The following is a 15,331-nucleotide window of genomic DNA, read 5'->3' as shown; positions in this document are numbered from 1 at the left end:
ACACACACATCAAGGGTGGCCAATATCTACTGCCATCCAAAAGGTTCGAACATCTCTTCCAGAGAAGGCTCTGGTACATACATCTCATCTCAATGTACTGGTATGTCGAATACAATATTATTTTTCAAACTTCCACACTTTGAAGCTCCACACATCCAATTGTGCGCTTTGTTTTGCAGCCAAGCGGGTATTTTCCCTTCCTGCTTAGTTTTGGAGTTTAACTCTTCCCCAGGGGTTCGTTCAACATCTCTATAACTATGATCTTGACACTGATCTTTGTAGTGACATCCTTGTGTCTTAAGTAGATATAGTCATAGCCCCAGTCTTGTACCATTTTGCGTTGACGCATGAACAGTCTTCCCAATATGATATCAAAATTATTGCTCTAATCAAAATTCATTACAGCAAAGGTGTGTTCATATGCAATTCCACAAGAGGATACTACAATTTGCTTCAAAATGCCAATGGGTCTCTCCAGGTATCCATTCGCTAATTGCAGTTTCGTTCGGGTTTTCCCTAGAGCAAAATTTTTTCATTTTTCCAACCATTTTTACTGCCTTGTATTCCACATGCAAGGTAGTGTTCAAATATGCGGCACAACGTTGAAGCTACATCAAAGGATAGAGAAACTCCCTCAAAGTATCAGTCTTCAAAGGAAGAAAAAGACGATGAGTTTACAATTAGACAAACAAGACTAAAGATAAGATCTACCAGGGCTACATATGTAATTCCCATGACACAAGCACAGAGAATTATGGAAGAAGCTCAAGCACAAAGGGAGAGACTCCTCCAACAAAGGAATGAGGAAAAATAAAGTCTTGGAACAGAGGCAGACGATGAAAGAGAGGATGAGGAGGACATGCCTCTGCAACATAGAAAAGCTGAAGCTCTAGAAAGAATCAAATAGCAGAAAAGAAGAGAGGCAAGTAAAAATTTGAATATTGCCAGTGATATGTGGCAACGAATTCAGAATGAGCTTAAACACAAGATGGAACTAGGGGAAAGAGAAGAAGAAAAATGCCCATGCGCCGATGACCTTGAATCATCTAATGAGTCTAACAAGGCAGAGAAGACAGACAACACTAACAAGGAAAAAAATCAAGAGGAGGAAGGTAATTTAGACACAATTGAAAGTCACATAGAAAACACACCATCACCAATCAAGGCACAAATACCTTCCCCTACTCAAGAATCATCTAATCTAGAGGAAAAAAAGGAGTACACCATGGACATACCTGAATAAGCAATGAACAAAGTGCTGCCAACAAAACAAACAACTCAAGAAGATGAGACAACAATTCCAAAGATCACCACAACTCTAGCGGATCATGAAGCACAACATGAACAAGCAAAGATAATAGAAAAAACAGTGACAATTGAGGCTGGCACTTCTGATCAAGGTAAAAAAGAACAACAAAAGCCAAGGTCGCCTCATTCGCAGGCTGTGGTAGATGAAGGGGCACAAATGATTAGGTCTTTTGACATTGATGCAAATTTAAAACAAATCAAGCTCCAATTTCAATGCCAAAGAGCACTCTACAACCTGCATAAATTAAAGCTGGAAGACACCAAGAAGGAAGCAACCAAAGCAGCCAAAAACAATCTAGAACTGCAAAATAGGATCGAGGAGTTACAAATAGTTCAATTACATCTCCATCCCGAACTACAGAGAGAACAAGAGAATGATGCTTATTACTACAAGGAAGTTCAAGAATTCAATAAAATAAACACAACTTTGCAGGCATAGCAGCAACGACTAGAGGAAGAGTCAGCAATAACCCATTCAGAGAGGTGGCAACAAAGATAAAGATCAAAGCACATGCAAAGAAATTCAGGCGACTCACAGGGATGCTAGAAAAAAGACTGACGGACTACTAAAGGCTACAATCAAATGCAATTGCACGAGGACGTGCAATGAATAGGAAGGGAGGAATGTTTGGTGGATACAACAAACTGTCACCTAAAAACCCGGATACACGCCATTCAATCCCTTTTTTCCAAACGAAGCCTTGTAATTTTGCTATTAATGATTCTTGAAGTGTAATCTAGCATGTTATTCTCTATTGCCCACTCAGAACCTACGAGCCTTGTAAAGTGGCCAATGGCCATGGGAAAGGGTTCCAAGTTTTCAAGTCAAAACCCTTAGTTTGAAAGAAACATTATCATTATATTTTGGAGATATTGGATGTTGACTGAGAGATGCACTTCTGCTACATTTTGTAATCAACCTTTCTCCTTGTCTGGTAATCAGAATTTGATTCCGAATAGCACATTGTGTTCTTTGTCTCTTGCTCTTTAATCTAAGTGTAATTTTAATTATGTTTTAGTTGCAACATCTTGTCTGTGTGCTAAATGTGTCAATTTGAGGGCTCAAATGATTATTTTTTGATGTTTTGATCTTGTGTTTCTAAGCCTAAAGGGAACCTTTTTGTGTAGTTCTATTTCAGTTTTCTATACATTTTTTGGGATGGATCGTGATTTTTGTCCCTTCCTAGATGACTGCAGAACTTGGTAGGATTATGCCCTTAGGTGTTGTACACCCCTCCTTAAGTTTCATTGCATTCCGAATCCGTTTGGATGCCAAAAAGATGTGATGACCTAGAGCAGTGAGACTGGACATCGGCTGATTTTATGACTAGGAAGTGATTGATTAGCTATTGTAGATGTATGAACAATTCTTTAGGTTCACTTCTTTGAGATTGACAACCTCATTGAGTCTCCATGTCATATCTCGAGTCGCTTCCCTACGTATTGACATTATGTTAGTGCTAGATAGCTATGTTATATACGTTCGTCGCGACGGCCCGCTAACACATAAATGACCAAATATCACAATTATATGATCGCATATAAAGCCATGAACTGTATACTCTTCATGTAAAAATTTGACAACAAACAAATGCTGACATCCCAAAAAATATGGGAATTGCCATTTTACAAGCTAAAACTCAGAAGCTTCTGAGCTAGGGTGCATCAACAAATACAAAAATGGTTGCTTTTAAGCTTATTTCATAAAGTTATATAGCCAAATTTCTCTTAGAAATAGGAGGAGATATTTCAAACATGTATAATTGAAGTTCCAAAATACTTTATATATTAACTATATAGGGAGAGAAATATAGTCTATCCAGATATAAATGAGTCACACACTATATACAAGAAGCACAACATCATAAGATACTTGTATGTTTTAAATGAAGGTTCTATTTAGATACTATATTTTTTTTCTAAATGGTAACAATGAATTAAAATAAAAGTATATGGCATACATACTTCTCACATAATTAAAGGGTTAGATTTATTGCTAGCATGCATAACTATACAAGATACCTTCTTGTGACATTTCATATATTAGTTAAATATGTAATAGTTTTTTCACTCAATATATCATATTTTGTGAGATGTTTAACTTTTCCAATGTGCTTAAATGGCATTTTTCTTTCAATACTATTTGAGTGGTTGAATTACTAGAGTTTTACATCGGACGTGATATTCCACTTGATGCATATAAACCAAAGGGCTATAAGCGAAAAAGGGTCTGACCCACAGGAGAACCACAAGTTTTAAGTTTTAAGTGTAAGGTCCACTAGTGGATAGGGACAAGTCATGATTACTACTATAAATTAGGAGTTTTGAACAAGGGGTTTGTAACATTTAATGCACTAGTAACTTGTGTGTAGCGGAAATTGATAACATAGTGAGAATTTGAACAAGTTCCTAATGAGTATAGAGAGTATTTAATTTGAAAAATCAACCTAGCAATTTACACCTACTAATTGGCATTGACAATACTTGAAAAGAGAGAGAAATAGAACAATTAATAGTTGAGGACCGGATTTACATGGAGCCGGTCCCCCCTCCATAAAGGCTTTGTATTATAGCTTCTCCATCAAAGGAGACTTTTGTACAATACAATTCTTGTGTTCCTTGACAAAACTCGTTGTTTGGTGCAATGAACATGGAAGTTTCATGCACCAAATTATGCTTGAAAACACACCTAGTGTCCCTAGCCTCAGTCCCAAGACCTCACACACCTTCAAAAATGGTGAGAGCTAGCAGGGAATGAGGATAGATTGAGAGGAAGAAGAGGTATCTTACGAGAAAGAAGTATTCTCCTCACATAATCACTCTAATAGAATATCTTAGCTTAGTAATTAGCATGGTAGAGGAGATGAGCATGCCATTGAAGCTTGGCTCTTTGTTGGATTTGCATTCCATAACCAAGAGTTGTTGGTGTAGGCAGGAGATGGAGTTCTTCTTGCACACATGAGTTGTGTGTGTGTGTGTGTGTGTAGCAATGAGTTAGAGTAAAATGCAGTCTTATCTCTCATCTTCGTCGACCCCTCTTGCTATTTGCTCATGCTGTATCCCATTGGCCCCTTTAAAGCTTATCCAATCGCAAATTAGAAGCATAATTGATAGCCTTTTGAAAAGTGTCCCCCCTTTCTCCTTTTGTGAGACCTTTAGGCAATTAAATGATTCAATTAAACTCTCATTGGACCTCTTAGTCTTCTGGCCAATACGAATCAGGCAAGCATTGGGCTGCTGAATGCTCATTGGACCCCTTGGTAGACTGTCCAATATTTTTCTACGGAGCTTAATTTATATTGGTTCTTTTATCAAGCATATTTTAATTGATTAGACTAATTTTTCTCTAGCCTAATTCTCATTGGTCCACCTCTATGGCCATCCAATAGAATTTGAGGGAAGGTTGGGGGAAACTAGCCTAGGAACCTGACATGTGTCCATTATTCCCTTTGTGTAAAGGGAGCCTTGGAGTGTGTGTGTGTGTGTGTTTCTCTCTCATCCCCTACTAACAAGGCTCACCTCTTCCTTCCTAGGGATGTGGGAAGACTTTTTAGTCTTCCCATGATCATCCAAATTTTTCCTTGCTTTGGCCATTGGATTAATGAGGGGAAGTCTGAATGGAGCTGAGCCTTAGGTCTTTTAAGCCCCATTGAAGCACATTTCTCTTTTGCAGGTTGTCCCATTTTGGATCCCTATTTTCTCTCCTTTGGATCCCTGACAGAGACCGGTCTGGCAGCCTTACCAATATTCTAGCTTTTACTCCCCTGGTACTTCCCCATATTAAATAACAAGTTTAACATGAGAAAATCATTTGGGAGTATTAGATATTAGTTTTTACGACATTACCTCTCTCTTGAAATCATAGTCGTCCTCGACTATGAGGTAGAGAAGGTAAAGCCTAGTCATTAGTCTGTTTGCTAGTGGGCAGAGGATCCCTATTTTACTCTACGACACCGTTCCAGAATGGATGACTAGTCCATTTGGTGCTTGAGAGCCTTAGCTGCCGCAAGCATGTCTGCACATTAGTCCGTATCAATCTTCCATAGTAGAGTGACAAGCTCTACTTGGTGTTCAGGAGACTTCATCTCCACAAACATGATCCTAAGCATGCATACTCCTTAACATGTGCACACAATAAAGAAAAAGAGAGTCTTATAAGACAAAAACTTTGTTCATTTATACATATTTACATTTGCTTGCTGTAGGGAGTCATTGTAAGCATTGACAAGGTTTAGGTTATCCTTTAACTGTATGCCTTGCATCCATCTAGCATCTTCAAAAGAATAATTTTTCTAAACTTACTATTGTCAAATAGTCTTACCGCCTCGTAATACCTTGTCTTCATTTCGGATAATGGACTCGGGCTGCAACACCTCTTCTAAGTCCTCAATCTCCGGTGGGTGTTCAATGATTGCTTCTTGAGGTGCCTCTCCTTTGTAAGGCTTTATCAGGCTCACGTGGAAAGCATTGTGCATGAGCCAATGGTTGGGCAACCTGAGTTGATAGGTCATCTCATTGATTGGCCTAAGAATCTGAAAGGGACCATAGTACCTTTTTGCCAACTTAGCATAGTACTTTTGGTGTTCTGTAGGATTATTGCCCGTTGTGTGCCTTAATCAAGCCTTGGGAAACTTGAGCAAGACCCAATAATTTTGTTCAAAGGCTAGGGCTCTTCTGTGCTTATCAGCACAGAAGAGCCCTAGCCTTAATCAAGCCTTGGGAAACTTGAGCAAGACCCAATAATTTTGTTCAAAGGCTAGGGCTCTTCTGTGCTTATCTGCAACAGCCTTTTGCCTTTGCTAAGAGATGGATGTAGCATCCTTAATCTTTTGGAAAGATTCTTGCAGGTCTCGGCTATATTCATCTACAACGAAGATATTTCCATGTACCTTGAGTAGCAGGGGACTTTTTGATCTTCCCTCTATCACCTCAAAAGGTGATTTTCCCATGGAAGTATGTACAGTGTTATTGTAAGCATACTCCACTAAGGGTAAGTACTTCTCCCATAGGTTTGCATTTTGTTAGGTCATAGAGCGTTCCGACAGAATGATCGGATAAAAAATCGGACTATGGAACTAGGATCATGAGATTCATACATTACTTTCTCACGTAGTGAGTTGGTAACACATAGTCTATTGCCATAGAGAAGATAACCATCTTGTAGGGTAAATGGTTCTTGTTTCTTCCCTAGTGCAAGGGCTGATCAAATCACATCTCTAAAATCGGGATCGATAGCATACTCATCTAGTATAAAAGATAGATCATTGTGAGTTGCTATGGATATCGCATTCACTCTCGGTCATCTTGAGAGTGCATTGACTACTTGATTACGCTTGCCAACAACGTGAGCAATATGAAAATAAAATTGCAAAATGAAATGTTCCCACCTCATTTGTTTGTAGGAGAGCTTGGTCTGCGTCATGAAGTACTTAAGGCTTTGGTGATCCGTTTGCAGAATGAAAGGAGTCCCCAGCAAATAGTGCTTCCACGAATCTAGAGCATGTAGATCTGCTAAGAGTTCCTTCTCATATATGCCTAGAGGGTCAGGCCTTCGACTTTCATAGGCTATGGCGTGCCCTTCTTGGAGCAAAACAGCTCCAAGGCAATCATCAGGTGTTGCGAGATCCGGTAGTGTAAGCATAGGTTGAGAGATAAGCTTTTCTTTAAGCTTTTCGAAAGCATTGTTCTCCTTGGTGGACCATATTGTATATATCTAACGTTTTTCTTTGTTAGGTCATCTAATGGTCCCGCGATTTGTGAGAACTTTTCTATGAAGCGTCTATAGTATGCCCCGAGGGATTCATTGTGTTTTTCTGTATGGTAGCACGTGAGTGTGCAATAGGGAGGTTTTTGGATTTTGTACATAAGCGTATACAATAGGGGTAGCCCCTCATTATTTCATACTCATACCGTACACATAAGGGAGGGGGGGGGGGGGGGGGGGTTACATTGGGGCTACATTCAACTACCTGAGCCACCTTAAATACATTAGTAAGTCTCTCTCTCTCTCTCTCTCTCTCTCTCTCTCTCTCTCTCTCTCTCTCTCTCTCTCTCTCTCTCTGTGCATCGATGTATACTTTCATGGCGTGGTGAAAGTAAGGGCAAACTTGAAATTCTCTCATTCTTTGGGTCAAAATTAGAAGCTTTTGTCGATAATTACACTAAAACTTATGTAAATTTTCTCGTTTTCTTAAAGCCAAGCTCAAACCCCTCTAATTTGTCAAAATTCCCAAAATACTCTTCAAATTTTTAAAATTCCTAAAGTACCCATGTATCTATTTTGGTCGGATTGATCAAGCTTTTCTAGTTTTTATTCCTTTTTGACAATTGAGATGCATTTTTGAGTGGTTAGCATGTAATTTGTCACATATTATCTCACAAAACATGCGATTATGTCCACAAAGATAACACATAAGCATAGTCATCAACAAAATGTCAATCATTGAAGAACAAGAATACATCCTAATTCCTCTCTCTCCTGTCACACATTGGCTAGAGAGAGAGAGAGAGAGAGAGAGAGAGAGAAGAAGAAGAAGAAGAAGAAGAAGAAGAAGAAGAAGAGAGTTTTAACATCACTGGAAACTATCCCAAGGTACCTTAAAGATCTAGCCGATGAGGAGAGTTGAACTCAAGACCTGTTATTCAAGAAAGAGAGGGATGGAGAATGTTAAAGCTGGTATTTATTATGTTAGTTCAAATGTAGAAATGACACACCGTGAGAACATAGATTTTCACTCTATATTTGCTTCACCACCTTTCATGGCAACATGATGGTGTTCAAGCATCGTCTACCTGCACTATTTGAACATAGGGGATGCATGAAATTGATCTTTTCTATTACCGCCGTTTGAATATGAAGGAAGCACAAGATTAATCCAAGCATCTCTCAAGTGCACGATGTGAACATAGAGAAGGTTGAAGTCACCTCTAGCCCTCTTCTTTCGTTGCATCGTGTGAATCCAGCCTACGTCTAGAAATCTTCATGCAAATTTGACTCAACAATAATTTTTTTCCCCCAACTTTTGAGCATTTCCAAATGTTGGTCCTTCGTTTCAGACAGTGAAGAGGCTTTGTACGAGTAGGTAGCTGAGGTTTCCAAGGTTTTCTCTTCATCCTCGGTCTCTCCCCCCGCAAGTCGTAGACAAGCTTCCAAAATCCATAGCCAGTCCTGCAAGGCATCTCTCCCCTCCCTCAGAGCCTCCGATCTGACAAGGTACTGTGCCTTATCTCCTTTTCCGCGCATGCTTCCGATCTATCATTTTTCCACTTCAGAGCGTGCTGCTTCAACATGATCTACTTCGGCAAGCTCTCCCAGTATGTCTACACCACAACTGAAAATAGGAAATTCAAAGATGCCGTTGAAGATCCTCTCTCTCTCTCTCTCTCTCTCTCTTCGTCCACCCAATTGAGGCAACGCGAGCGAGGGCTCTTATCTCTCTCTCTTTGCACTGTGTGTGTGTCACACGTCTCTCTCTCTCTCTCTCTCTCTCTCTCTCTCTCTCTCTCTCTCTCTCTCTCTCTGCATGCTAAAGAGCGCAACCACCTCTCTCTCTCTCTCTCTCTCTCTCTCTCTCTCTCTCTCTCTCTCTCTCTCTCTCTCTCTCTCTCTCTCTCTCTCCATGGACGCTGTGGGAGCAGCCCGACCATAGCAACTTAGTGGGTGAGGGCAAAGGCCATGGCAGTAGGCGATGGGGTTCGCATGAGTGGAGACCAGAGTGGAGGCGATGGAGAGGGCTGACGTGGATTTTAGACGAGGGCGACGAGAGGGGAAGGTCCGAAGGGGGAAATCTGGGTAATGGATAATTTTAATATCCTCCAGCCCAGTATGTGCCAACGATTTCAAAAAAGGAAAGAAAGTGGAGAATCAACAACAATTCTGTAGCATGCAAGCACAAGTGCTTGCCAACATGGGGTGCCTTTTCGTATCACACGCAAGGATCAATCTGACACTTGCGATGCTAGGATTGACATGAGAGATGCAGACCAGGATGCAGGAAATGCTCGCTGGGGGGCACTCTAGGTGGCACAAGGAAGCCAGAGCAGGTTGACAGAGACCATTAAAAAAATATTATATAGGCAAAACTATCGGCATAGCATTGAGTTGCTTGAGGCGATCTGGCTTAGGCCAAATACTTCTGCCATCATGAGGTTGCAAGTTGGAGTCCGTCGTTTATACTGAAACGGAGTTACTTGGGAGTAATAAACCAACTTCTTTCACGATTCTAGTACACTTTGTGCTTACTGTCATCAATTAGTTGCAAGCAACAACACAAAAGGAGTTACATACAAGAGAATTTAATAAAAATCTTTTCTCTTCTTTTTTGTAACTGGTGGTGAATTGGAGATAGCTCCTAGAGGAAAAGTCCCTCGTGTGTGTGTGTGTGTGTTGGGGGGGGGGGGGGGGGGGGGCGAGGAGGGGTGTTTTGTATGTATGTATCATGTATGTAATGTGTTGTGCATCTTGTGTTATAATTTATAACGTATCTAAATATTGCACCCAATATAGGAGCATTAAAGGGTGCTCATAATTTTGCATGCAATATGTGTCGAGAGTCTCATCACTCGCAGCTCCCCAGTCCAGACTCCCTCCTCTTCCTCTATGGCCATCCAATAGGATTTGAGGGGAGGTTGGGGGCAACTAGCCTAGGAACCTGACATGTGTCCAGTATTCCCTTTGTGTAAAGGGGGAGCCTTGGAGTGTGTGTGTTTCTCTCTCATCCCCTACTAATAAGGTTCGCCCCCTCCTTCCTAGGGATGTTGTAAGACTTTTTAGTCTTCCCATGACCATCCAAATTTCCCCTTGCTTTGGCCATTGGATTAATGAGTTAATTTTTGGAACCTTAGCCTGTGGAAGTCTTAATGGAGCTGAACCTTAGGTCTTTTAAGCCCCATTGAAGCACATTGCTCTTTTGCAGATTGTCCCCCTTTGGATTCCTATTTTCCCTCCTTTGCATCCCTAACAGAGATCGGTCTGGCAGCCTTACCAATATTCTAGCTTTTACTCCCCTGGTACTTCTTCATATTAAATGATCAATTTAACATGAGAAAATCATTTGGGAGTATTAGATATTAGTTTTTATGACATGGTTACCAGGTAAAGGATAGGCCATAATTAAGCCATAGTATCCTACCTCAGGATTATGAGATCAGTAAGGTATATTGCCAGAAGATATACGTATATGTATACTCAAAACAATGTAACATCTAACCTTTTATGGGCGTGTTTATCTAAGCCATCCAATTATGCCGGTGGTAACACCCAAGGGAAATGGACTCGTATATTTTTCAGCATCATTAAGCTTCTACTAGATTCCTCATGGATACATGCATAAGATAGCCCCTCTTAAGAAAAAACAATCACTAGCTATCTAAGTAGCTCAGGTAGAATTTTGCAGCTGGGTGAAATATTCATAACCTGATGGAGTGACCAAGTGGCTGTGTGTGTGTGTGTGTGTGTATGTACACACTCATACACATGCATATGATCTATAAATTTTTTAATGAACATCAAAAAATTTCGTGGTATTGCTAAGCTAAGCACAAGCTATACAAATTTTGAAGTAGGCACAATGGTCTCCAAGGAAATTTCGCTGGCAAAATTAGTTGGGACAACAATTTGAAACTATGATAACTTTCACGTCCAATGTCCAAAAGCATTCGTTTAGACACTCAAATCGAAGAGAAAATGCCATCTAAGCACATTGGTAAGGTTAAATGTCTCATAAAATATGATATATTGTGTGAAAAGTAAGATTAAATATTTATATACTATATGAAATGACACAATAAGGTACCTTGTATAGTTATGTATGCTACCAATAAATCTAGCCCTTTGATTGTATCTGAATAGAACCTTCATTTGAAACATACAAGTATCTTATGATGTTGTACTTCTTGTATATAGTGTGCGATTCATTTAGATCTCAATAGACTATATTTGGCTCTTATATAGTTAATATAAAAAGTATTTTGGAACCTCAAACATACATGTTTGAAGTATGTCCTCCTATTTGTAAGAGAAATTTGGCTATATAAATTTATAAAATCAGCTTAAAAGCAACTATTTTTGTATTTGTTGATACACCCTAGCTCGAAATCTCGCGAGTTTTAGCTCATAAAATGGAAATCCCCAAAATTTTTGTGATGTCAGCATTTGTTTGTTGTCATATTTTTACATGAAGATAGTTCATGACTTTATATGCAGTCATATAATTGTGATATTTGGTCATTTATGCTATTTGGGTGATTATATTGAAGTTTTAATAGGCTTAATGATTTTGAAAAAGCTTGAAAGTTGTGGCATGTGTAGTTGTAGTCACAGGCTATCTTAATTGCAAAATCTTGGCATGCCTTAAATTAAATTTCTCAACTGTGTTGCCTACATTGCATTTATTTTCTCACAGAATGATGAATTATATTGTGGTGTGCATAGAAGGACCAAATTGAGTCTGCCTTCCTCTTGTTGGGCACCTCTTTATTTTATGAATCCAAGTGGTTACAACCATAATGTGTCCTCTCACACTAGGTGGTTGAACATGCCTAAGGACACACACACCACACCACAATAATGTATGTATATATATATATATATATATATATATATATATTCAAATACAATATATGTATACAAATTCAAATACAATGTAAGTTTACAATTGCTAAGATATTGATATAAGTTTTCCCTTGGGTTAAAAAAAATTAAAATCCAAAAAAACTAGAAGTTTCCTTGAACTCATTTTAACTTTGAATCAATCCTAATCGGGACAACAAGAACCCATAAAATGAAAATGCAAAAAAACTATAAGATTCCTTCACTCATTTATATAGCTACTCTTCCTATTGGCTCAACTCTTATTTTATTTATTTCTTTATCAGATTCCTCCAAATCTCACCCTTTCCTCCTTAGGAAAAGCTTACCATTTCTCTTCTCTCACCCTTTAAAAATGTTGGGGGCGGATTCGAATTGGACCCCTTGGGGTACACCGGCGGCAAGCCTTAACCACTTGAGCTCACACAACAAGCTCCTACTCATAGCAGTCCGTACAATTTAAAAAAAAGACAGCCTGTATGCATGGTTGCACAACATGCAACTCCAAGGTAGGCAATGGGCCTTCCCTTCTTTGGAGTCTACGTACCCCCTGCTGATCTTTCCCCTGCTTTAGGTGACACCTATAGACTATCCTTACTCCTTGCATCTTGATAAATTTACTTTCTGGTAACCTCACATTACATCTATGTCCAAAAATTCGGAAGCAATGCGACTGCCATTTTATATCATAAACAGAGTTTTGATTTAGTGAAAAAAGACGAGCTAGTAGCAATTATTTTGAGAGTTTGTATAAGACAAAAAGAATTTATAGGTGTTTTCAGAATGCGGTTTAAGAATTGTAATCCTTCTTAATCATAACAAAAATAACCAGGATTGACTAATCTTGAGGATAAATACATATATTATAGTGATATGAATAATATTTATACACAACTATATACACAATAAGTATAGTAAGCTTAAAGGATTGCACCGCACAAAGCTTATAGTAAAAAAACATAATTTTAAGGTGCTCCATATCAATCGTTTAAGGTAATTGACCCTAAAGCTTCGGGTTTTTTAAGGTTATTATCCCATCCCAAGGGAAGTAACATGTCATCATTCAAAAAGCAATCCGCCTCAACAGTAAATTCAATCCCTTTTATATCAAAAAAATAGTGCACGATTATGCTTTAAACCAAGAGAGTATGATAGCTCTAAATCCAAGCCTATAGAAGCTCACAAAGTTTTCTTTATATAACACTACCATGAGAAGGAGCTCACAAATGCTCAATCACTCTCATGGCCTTATAAGCAAACAAAACAAGTCTAGGTGAGGACTCACAATGGCCTGCAGAAAGCAAGGGAAAGTTAGTTTTTGGCGATGAGGAGGTATGTAGTGGAGTGGTCGAACCAGTAGTTGTAGTTAGTGCCAGATGTGGTTTGTGGTAGGTCATTGCTAACCCATACGTGGTCTAGTATAGAGTTGTGTACTGTGGTTGGATGGTGTATCAATTGGTGGAGATCGTGTTGGAGAACGAGGTTGGAAAGGGTTCTATATGTGTTGGTTTCCTGAAGTGCGTCAATGTTGAAATCTCCCATTATGATTAGTGGTCGCATGGTGCGGGTTGAGTCAAGAAGATTGGAGATGCTATGCAGGAAGCGTGGGAGCGATGATGTCAGTGCCCTGTAGAGTGAAATGACTATTGCCAGGCACTTGTTGGTGCAATGGAAAGTTGCATGGATCGTTTCAAGTGTTTGATTTATGCAGATGCGTATTTGTGTAGGTATTAGGTTGTTTTTATGGAGAATGGAGATGCCGTGTAGTTGTGCTGAGGATATGCTGTGGAAGCCTGTAATGGTTGTCGTATGTTGTCGAGTCTCTTGTAGACAGAGGATGTCAAAGGCCATCAGGCTTTTGTCGTGGATGATATCGTTTGCATGCTTTCCAAGGGAGACGATGTTTAGTGATTGCACAATGTAATGTGTATCTTGGTGGAGATGCAGCTGCTTCTGGATAGGGGAATAAGTGCTTCTGTTCTCAGCCTGTGGAGTTCTTTGAGGACAGATGCATCGGTGTGAATGCTGCAGGGTAGCAAGCTCTCTAACAAATATAGATTTGTAGTGTCATGAATTCGTGTGAGAGCAGTGTATGCGAGGCCGTGAGACCTAATTCCTTTGGGGTTGAAAGCCAGTGTGTTGAGTGTAAGCCCTTGTGATCGGTAAATTGCGCGAGCCGCGGCAGGCTGAACTGGGAATTGCTTGCGTGTGAGGGTGTTGAAGTAGTTCTTGCCAATTTGGAATTCGCGTGCAATGCAGAGAATTGGCGTCCAACCAGGCATTGTGAGTGGGTTGCGAAGATGACGGTGGTCATACCTTTGTTTTTGCCATATGCTAGAGTTGGTGAAATGAATCCAAAGGCATGCCGTGTTGGAGAATGTAGTGCAGAGCTTGTAGACGCCTTCTGCACCGTTCACGAGGCCGTCGAGAATGTCCAGATTTCCAACGCATAGCTCGACCACTAGCACCGGCTTCAGACGCAATGTTGCTTGGACACCCGCAGTTTGTCTGGCATCCAATGTAATTGCTATTGTTTTGCTGCATGAAGCGGCACACTTGTCAATCGCTTTGAATATGTGTGGCTCACCGGGCAATTGTGCGAAGACCTTTTCATTGTGTTCATCCTTTGCCTTGTTAGAGTAGAATAGGTGTGATATGGTTATGTCAGTAGGCAACTCTTTGTGGAAGGAGATGTTAATGTATGCAAGGTCGCTGCTGCTGGTGTGTGAGCTAATTCTCATTCGGTTGAGCACCTCTCTAAACTGTCCATTGGTTTGTCTCATTGTCGTCGTTAGTTCGTAGCACTTAGGGAATTCATGCCAGTACGAAGGTGCAACCGCCTCTAGAAGAGGTTGCTTGCTTGTGAATATCCAAGAGTCTTTGACTGGACTAGCTTGGCAGAGGTCACCAGAGAGTATGACATCAAGGCCACCAAAAGGCTGGTTGTGTTTTCTCTTGATGGCATGAAGACGTGAGTCAGCCAATGAGAAGACAGTTGATCCTATCAAGGAGACTTCATCAAACACTACAAGCTCCAAATCTTGATAAAGTAAGGACAATGCATCTAGCTTTTTTGCTCCGAGACTTGTGTGTGTCATAGTTATCAAAGGCAAATGTAAAGCTGAGTGTATAGTTGTGCCACCAATGTTGAATGCTGCCTTGCCTGTATATGCCATTAGGAGTGCCTTAGGAAATTCAGGATTGTGGCCTGACTTATGTGTGTAGAAACGAATGAGGGTTTTGACTAGCAAGAGCAACGTGAATGTTTTTCTAGTGCCTGCTCCACCTGTGAGGAAGAGATGTATCTTTTCTGACGGCGCTATGCATTTTTTGAGCATGACATCATCGAGGATGAGTCGCTGTTGTGGGTTTAGCTTCTTTATTGATGTGTGGAAATCCTCATTGGTCATGCCAATGTGTTTAGAAAAATGCAAA

The sequence above is a fragment of the Adiantum capillus-veneris genome, chromosome 1 (genome assembly GCF_014529385.1).
Source record: "Adiantum capillus-veneris isolate H3 chromosome 1, ASM1452938v2, whole genome shotgun sequence".
In the NCBI taxonomy this organism is placed as follows: domain Eukaryota; kingdom Viridiplantae; phylum Streptophyta; class Polypodiopsida; order Polypodiales; family Pteridaceae; genus Adiantum; species Adiantum capillus-veneris.
Note: the sequence above shows the minus strand (reverse complement) of the source record.